This window comes from Pongo pygmaeus, chromosome 6 (genome assembly GCF_028885625.2).
Source record: "Pongo pygmaeus isolate AG05252 chromosome 6, NHGRI_mPonPyg2-v2.0_pri, whole genome shotgun sequence".
In the NCBI taxonomy this organism is placed as follows: Eukaryota; Metazoa; Chordata; class Mammalia; order Primates; family Hominidae; genus Pongo; species Pongo pygmaeus.
The window spans coordinates 33,756,795-33,764,603 of NC_072379.2; the positions used below are offsets into that span (position 1 = coordinate 33,756,795).

The 7,809-nt window shown below is 42.1% G+C and overlaps 1 pseudogene; it reads right to left on the minus strand.

The window, feature by feature from the left end:
- Positions 1 to 6,088, minus strand: part of LOC129041511 (ribosome-binding protein 1-like) — a 43,117-nt pseudogene extending 37,029 nt beyond the window's left edge.
- Between the last annotated feature and the right edge of the window lie 1,721 nt (positions 6,089 to 7,809).

Genomic DNA, 7,809 nt, shown 5'->3' on the forward strand with positions numbered 1-7,809 from the left:
ATGAAATATCATTAAGTCTTTCAGATAGGCTGGGTGGAGTGGCTAACATCTTCGATGTGAGCACTTTGGGAGACTGAAGTGGGAGCGTTGCTTGAGCTCAGGAGTTTGAGGCCAATCTGGGCAACATAGCAAGATCTTCCCTCTACTAAAAGTAATTTTTAAAAAATTAGCTGGTAGTGGTGGTGTGAGCCTGTAATCCCAGCTACTCTGGAGGCTGAGATGGGAGGATTCCTTGGGCCAGGGAAGTTGAGGCTGCAGCAAGTTGTGATCAGGTTACTGCACTCCAGCCTGGGTGACAGATCTAGACTCTGTCCAAAAAAAAAAAGAAAGAAAGAAAGAAAAAAGGAAAGAAGGAAGGAAGGAAGGGAAGGAGGGAGGGGGAGAGAGAGAGAGAAAAAAAGAAAGAAAGAAAGAAAAAGAAAGAAAAAAGAGAAGAGAAAGAATGGAAGGCAGAAAGAAAGAGAGAAAGAAAGAGAGAGAGGAAGGAAGGAAGTAAGGAAGGAAAAGAAAAAGAGAGAGAGAAAAGAATATTGTATAAGATGGAAAAGTAGCTTTCAACAAATATGGCAGCAAGTTCAGGAACTGAGAAAATATCTGATTCTGAACTACCCAGAGTATCCTAAAAGATCTGACTGTCCTGAGTAGATGCTGAGTGTGCTAGTATTTGTAGGAGGTTTTTGTTGTGGGAGGAGGTGAGATGAAGAGACACTCAAGAAAGAAATGAGAGAATCCAGAAGAATGGGATTGTAGGAATACAGGGAAAGAAAGTTTAGGGATTGAAGAGCGTAGGGAAGGAGAAACCTTCTCTCCTCACCCATCACCAAGTTCAGAGCTGAAGCCCCTAAAACAAAAGACAAACTGACAAGAGAAAAGCATACACATTTATTTAATAGAAGTTAAAAGTTTTATGTTAAACGGGAGCCTTCAGGAGTGAAGAAGACCCAAAGAAACCAGCAAACTTTTACATTATTATGCTCAGGTTTGATGAAGAGTGAACAGTCCTGGAGATATATAATTACAGGACAAAGGGTCTGATCTAATGGTGATATATGGAGGGGACAGCAAGGCTTGTATGTTCATATTCTTCTCTGTGTCCCTGTGTCTTCAGAGATAAAGAAGTCTCTTTCTTTCGGGGATAGGGGCACCTCTCAAATGAGGGTTGTATGGTCTACTTCATGGGAGAAGGACAAGGGAAAGAAGAAAGTCGCCTCCTGCTTCTACTGTTTTCCCAAATGCTAGGGTGCCATATTTTGGGGTAGCACGTCCTAAATCCCAACAGATCCTATCACCTAAAATATATTGTGCTTTGGGATTTGTTGAACCTTATAACTATCAGGGAAAAAATTATTTGTATCCTGTGATTTCTGAATCTCAAGTAAATGTGTAATCTCTCGTGCCCAACATGAATAAATAAATGAACATGAGCAAATACATCAGTAGAGAATCCAACATGTTTCCTATGGCTATTGTACCAAATTACCACAAACTGAGCTTAAGACAACACCAATTTCCTTTCCTACAATCCTGGAAGTGAGAAGTGTGACACGGGCCCCACTGGCCAGAGCTGCCCTCCTCGTGGAGCCTTGGGAGGATCCTTGCCTTGCCTCTTCCAGCCCTGAGAGGCTGCCTGCATTCCTTGGCTTGTGGCCTTCTTCCGTCTTGGAGGCCAGCAGTGGCCAGAGGAGGCCTTCTCTGATTCGGACCTCCTTCCTCATTTAAGGATGCTGGTGATTTCCTGGGCCTACTGAGAAAGTCCAGCGGCCTTGCCTTATCTTAAGGTTGGCTGATTAGGTAAGTCACAACATTAATTCCCACTTGCCACATAACACATTTGTAGGCTCTGAGAAGTAGGACGTGGACATCACTGGGGGACATTATTCTATCTACCACAGTGGACTTGACTGATTTTTATTGACTGCAGTATCGGGTCATTCTGTTCTTATTCTTGAAATTCAGTCTGCTATTACTGTTTTATTTTGTTGTTTGTTTGTTTGTTTTGGTTTTGAGACAGAGTCTCGCTCCGTCGCCAGGTTGGAGTGCAGTGGCGTGATCTCGGCTCATTGCAACGGCCACCTCCTGGGTTCAAGCGATTCTCCTGCCTCAGCCTCTGGGGTAGCTGAGACTACAGGCGCCCACTACCACTCCCAGCTAATTTTTGTATTTTTAGTAGAGTGGGGGTTTCACCATATTCGCCAGGATGGTCTCGATCCCCTGACCTCGTGATCTGCCCTCCTAGGCCTTCCAAAGTGCTGGGACTACAAGCTTGAGCCACCACGCCCTACCTGTTGTCACTGTTTTTTAGTGTATATCCACTCATTATTTTCTAACTCTACTGGTGAATCTCAGAGGACTGACACCTGAACTTGGCAGGTTATTCCACATTTTCCCCTTATAAATGAACCATGTTTTGAAAGTAGACACAGCCAGGGATTCTGAGGTGGGAGACAGGAGAACACATTCCACAGGACACTAGTGTTCACCACAGTATCATTAACGAATTCAGATAATCCTATAAGGAAGAGAAGAGGAAAGAGAAAGCTTAAATTGAATTTCTCTAATTACATGCAAATTAGATCGTGTGGGAAAGTTTGAGTTTAATGAGTGCAAATTGATCCTGAGGGCATCCCAGGCAATTCTCCATTCACAAGGACCAAGCGAGGGGAGCCAAACAGCAGCTCTCAAGAATAGGGCAGTGGGTCCCAGGCCTGCGGGAAGAGCTGGTGCAAGCTCTTGTGAAAACACCTCTTGCTGAATAGAAGTACACAGCCCCATTCATGAGCATCTCTTGAAACACTCAACTGCCCAGTCAAGGACGACCTGTCATAGATTTAGAGTAAGAGTCTGAGAAGGAAAAGCAAAATCCTAAGCCTCTCAACCAACTGAATGGACCCTAACTTGGCACAGGGGATCCCAGAAAAACATCAAAGACTGAGTTCCCAGCCATGACAGGACAGGAGGTTGAACACGCCTCATTCTACCCGCTTCCCTTTTGCTGTTCAGACACAACAACTGACCAGCATTAGAGTTAAAATAGAGGTCATAAGGCTGACAGGATAGACTCTTTGTGGCAATAAGATACCAAATTATAAACAGAAGCTAAGATCATGCCAGGCAAGGGTTAAGTCACTCACCTCTACAGTTAAAAGAATAAACCCTGTTCTAACTGCCACAAGGCTTTTGTTTTTCTTGTGGAACCAAACAACAAGCAGTGGCCTTGAAATAAGTGCTATTTAAACAATTGCAGTTCATCCACTGCCAGCTGCTGACTGACTGACTGACTTCCAGCCCTTGTTCCACAGGCTTACCACAGCTTTGATTGGATAAAAAACTGATTTAAGTAACTTTCTCTTGGTAAGAGACCACTGACCATGGACTGGTTCTGGATGGTTTACAGAGGCTGCACATTGGGTGCCTTCATGTCCCCGCTTTCCCTTTTGATGTATGGGGCCTGATTGCAATACATTTAAACACTAAGCCTGCACAGCCAGGTGAACATGAATCACATATTGCATGCATGTTTGTTCAATATGCATGTATCAGGGCCACCTCCATGAGTATTCATGGCTCCTCCTGTCATCTGTTGAATATGTATGTTTCGCAACCAGTTCAGCATAAATTCCTGTTCTGCCCTCCCCTCCCTTGAAGCACCTGCTAACACACCGTGCCACAGGCTAAGCCTCTCAGCCTGTCAGGATGTCCTCCCTGCAGGCTGTACACCTTTCTAGGAAATAAAAATCTCCTTTGCAAATTTATAAATTGTGGGATTTTTCACTTGACAAGTCTAAGTCCTCCAATGTACCCAGCTCAAGTTGGACGTAGGTGGAGTCTGCGAGGAACGCAGGGGGAGAAGTACTGCCCACAGGGAACTGATGGCTTCAAACACATCTACTGGCACTCAGTGTTTGTGACCTTTCAGTCCCACAGTCTCTTCTCTGGCCTGAATTCTTATCCCGACACTGGAATTATTTTCCAAAACCTCTAGTATGATTCTCACTAAATCTATCCTCTGTACTGCTTCCAAGGAGGCATTACATGACAGCTTATTCTCCACTTTTAAATGCTTCACTGGGTTCTCAGAGCTTCTAGGGTAAAATTCCAAGTCCATGTTTTGGCTCATAAAGCTTTTCATGAATTGGCATTTGCCCTCTTGGATGGCTTGAGCCCTACTCTATAACTGCCACTTTACTTTCTTCTTTGTGAATTGTGAGCATGCTATGCTATGTAGACATCTGTGCCTCTGCACATAAGCCTAAATCAGAGTGTCTATGTGCATACTCTTGCCCCAAATGAACTTGCTTTTATATTTATGTAACTAACACACAGCCTTCAAACTTCAGCTCCAATACTACCTCTTATTGGAGATTTTTGATTGAGAGATTCCTTAAGTGCTTTCACGTGCTCCCTTTGCAAGTGCCTCTCACTCAGAATTCTATGCTTTTATTGTGGGTGGATCTCCCCAACATTCTTAGAGGGCAGAGGACATGCCTTGTATGTCTTTGCATTGCCAGTGGATTGAACAGTTGTTGTCACTTTGTGGACCCAGAAATACCTACAGATTGACACAGGCAAGTGCTGCATTTGAAGGGAGAATTTTTCATTTCTTCTTATTTAAATAATCTCTACTTCAATTCTCCAAACCTCAGGTCCCTCCTTCATAAACTGGTACTGAAAATATCAAATTTATCTCTAGGACTGTTGAGGTGTAATGTTGACAATAATAATACTAACAAAAGTGTTACATAAACTATACATTTGTAAAGGCTCCTACTAAAAATAATATACAACTATTTTTAATCTCTCCTAGTTGCACATTATTAATAAAATTAATTTTACAGTTACACTCTAACCTATGCTATCAGGTCATGACAGGGTTGGTTCTGTTAAAGAAAAATATTATTCAATGATACTGGTTATGTACAATAGAGGAGGCTTTATTCAGGACTATTGCAATAGGTACAGCGACAGTGCAGTGGGGTTTTGCAGTAGGGGAAATGGATTGGGTTCAACTCACAATGCAGCAAGGGCAAGTGGAAATTCATAGCCAAGGAGCATGATGTGGGCTCAATAGACAGAAAAATACTAAGAAGAAACAGCCAGGGTGTTACGTAGCTTTGAAATAGTTCCAGACACATAGTTTGCTACATGAATGACATGTCTTATTATAGTAAGTTCTTGGAACTTATTCCCTCTCCCTTGGAGAATGTGATGTCTTATCAGATTCCGTATGCAAGAACTTCGAGCAAACCCTCCCTTCCCTCAGGAAGGTTATGTCACCCCTTATCAGACTCTATTTGTGAAATACTGACCTCAACTACTGGACTCCAAAATAGAACTACCAATTGATTCAGCATTCCACTACTGGGTACCTACTCAAAGGAAAAGAAATCGTTGTATCAAAAAGATATATGCACTCGTATATTTATAGCAGCACTATAAATATACTTAGCAGCACCTAAGTGTTCATAAACAGATGATCGGATAAAGAAAATGCAGTATATATATATACACACACACACACACCATGGAATGCTATTCAACTATAAAAAAGAATAAAATTATGGGTTTTTGTTGCAGCAACATGGATGGAACTGGAGACCATTATCTTAAATAAAACAAGTCAGACACAGAAAGACAAATGCTGCATGTTCTAACTCATAAGTGGGAGCTAAATAATGTGTACCCATGCAAATAGTGTGGGATTACAGATGCTGGAGACTCAGAGGGGTGGGGATGGGGGTGGGGGATGATAAGTTAATTACTGGGTACCATGCTCATTATTCTAGTGATGAATACACTAACAGCCCTAACTTTACCACTATGCAATGTATTCATGTGGCAAAATTACGTTTGTACCCCATAAATTTATACAATCCAAAATTTTAAAAATATACATAAACTTAAGAGAGTGACAGCCACTCTGAGAGCTTAGGTAAGGCAGGCTGTCCTTTGTCAGCTGCCTCCAGAATACCCAGACTTTAGACAGCAGCAGGCCTGGGAGCCTGCCTGCCAGCACCAGCACCTCTGTCTTGCATGAGGGGCCTTCCGCATCATCAGGAATCTTTGCACAAAGACCTGCTTGTGTCGTCATTGAGCAACTGTATTTTAATGACTTTGAAGTTCACTCCCTATGTGGTTAATGAACCTCATCTCTAAAGGTATTCCCTGTGAAGTTTGTTCATGCTTTACTCCCCCTCTTTAATCATTGTAAACCTAAGAAAAATTCTCTTTGGATGCAAAGAAACTGTGTCTCTTGAAATCATACTTTCACCATCTCCTTGTTTTCACCATACAGAACAAGGGATAAGGAGGATTCTACTTATCTGACCTAGCAGGACTCTTGCTGAAGGCAGGCCAGGGTGATCAGTCATCACCTGGGGGAGGATGAGGAAGCCCATCAAATATTCAAGGGAGTAATCAGATATTGAGGGTGAGGGCTTCTTGCCAAATTGACTTAGCAGTGTTGAAACTGCCTTTGCAAAAGTTATAACAGTGAGAAAATTATGACAGTGAAAGAGATTTGACCTAACTGACTCCATCTTGCCTTTAACCTCCAAATTGCCCTCCTTCATTCCTGGGCATAGGCTGAGCTGATTATAGGAGGAATTTAGTTATAGTTTAATTTCAAAACAAAAATTATAATAGCCTTTCCTGAAACAAACACCCTCCTTGCCCCAAGGAGGGGAGCAGACCTCCCTTGTAAAACTAACGAGTTAGTCGCAAGATTAGAAATTATGGTTTAGGAATCATGCAGCCAGAGGCCACAAGATCACAAATCTCCCCAGTTGCTCCTATGGATAACATCACTGTTATACAACCTAAGATTGGTGTTTTAGGTATTTTTCAGACCCTGCTTTCTAATGGATCAGCTGTCACCATCCAGACTGGTAAACTGGCTCATCTGGTCCTGTGGCCCCCACCCAGGAAATGACTCAATGCAAGAGGACAGCTTCAACTCCCTATGATTTTTATCTCCAACCAATCAGCATTCCCATTTCCTAGGCTGTACCCACCTAACTGTCTTTAAAAAACCCTACTCTCATACTTTTTGGGAAGCTGATTTGAGTAATAAAACTCCAGTCTCCCATTTAGCTGGCTGTATGTGTATTAAATTTTCTCTATTGCAATTCCTCTGTCCGGAAGAATCGGCTCACAAAGTTCTTTGCTGAAACTAAATTCTTAAGGAAGTCCACATATAGGCCTAGGAGAAGGTTCAGGAGCCTGACCCGAGCTTGGCCAGTCCAGTAATATTTTTCAGTTCTTAAACTCAGATAGGGTTTCCACTTAAGGTGCTTTTAAACAGGTCAGATTCTCACCAATTTGCTGGAAGAAGGAAAACTAAATGGAACAAAGGATCTCTCAACCTCCTAAAAATCTTGTGATTCTATTTGCTATTAGCATTAAAATAAGTCAGAAAGTAAACTATTGATTTTATAGTTTTTCTAACCACATAGTTGTAAAAGCCTTTCTGGTCTAATCTTTCTGCCCTCACTGAACCTCATCCAGATTCTGCCTGGGAGTTACATATTCATAACACTTGTAGGTCTTATCAGTACAATGAAACCAAAGTTTAGTTCTGACACACAAAAAATACAATATAACAATGTTTCTGCAGCGCAGAATGAGTAGCTGATTTAAATTACAATGGGGCCCAAATAAAAGGAAAAAAACAAAAACATTCCATGAGGTTTGTTGACAACAAAAGCTTAAGTCAAAGACTCTTTTATCATCAGTCATCGCATCAACCTGCAGCATCAAAGGCCGACTCTCTGTACAGTAAACCCCAGAGGGAGTGCATTTCCCATGAATAAA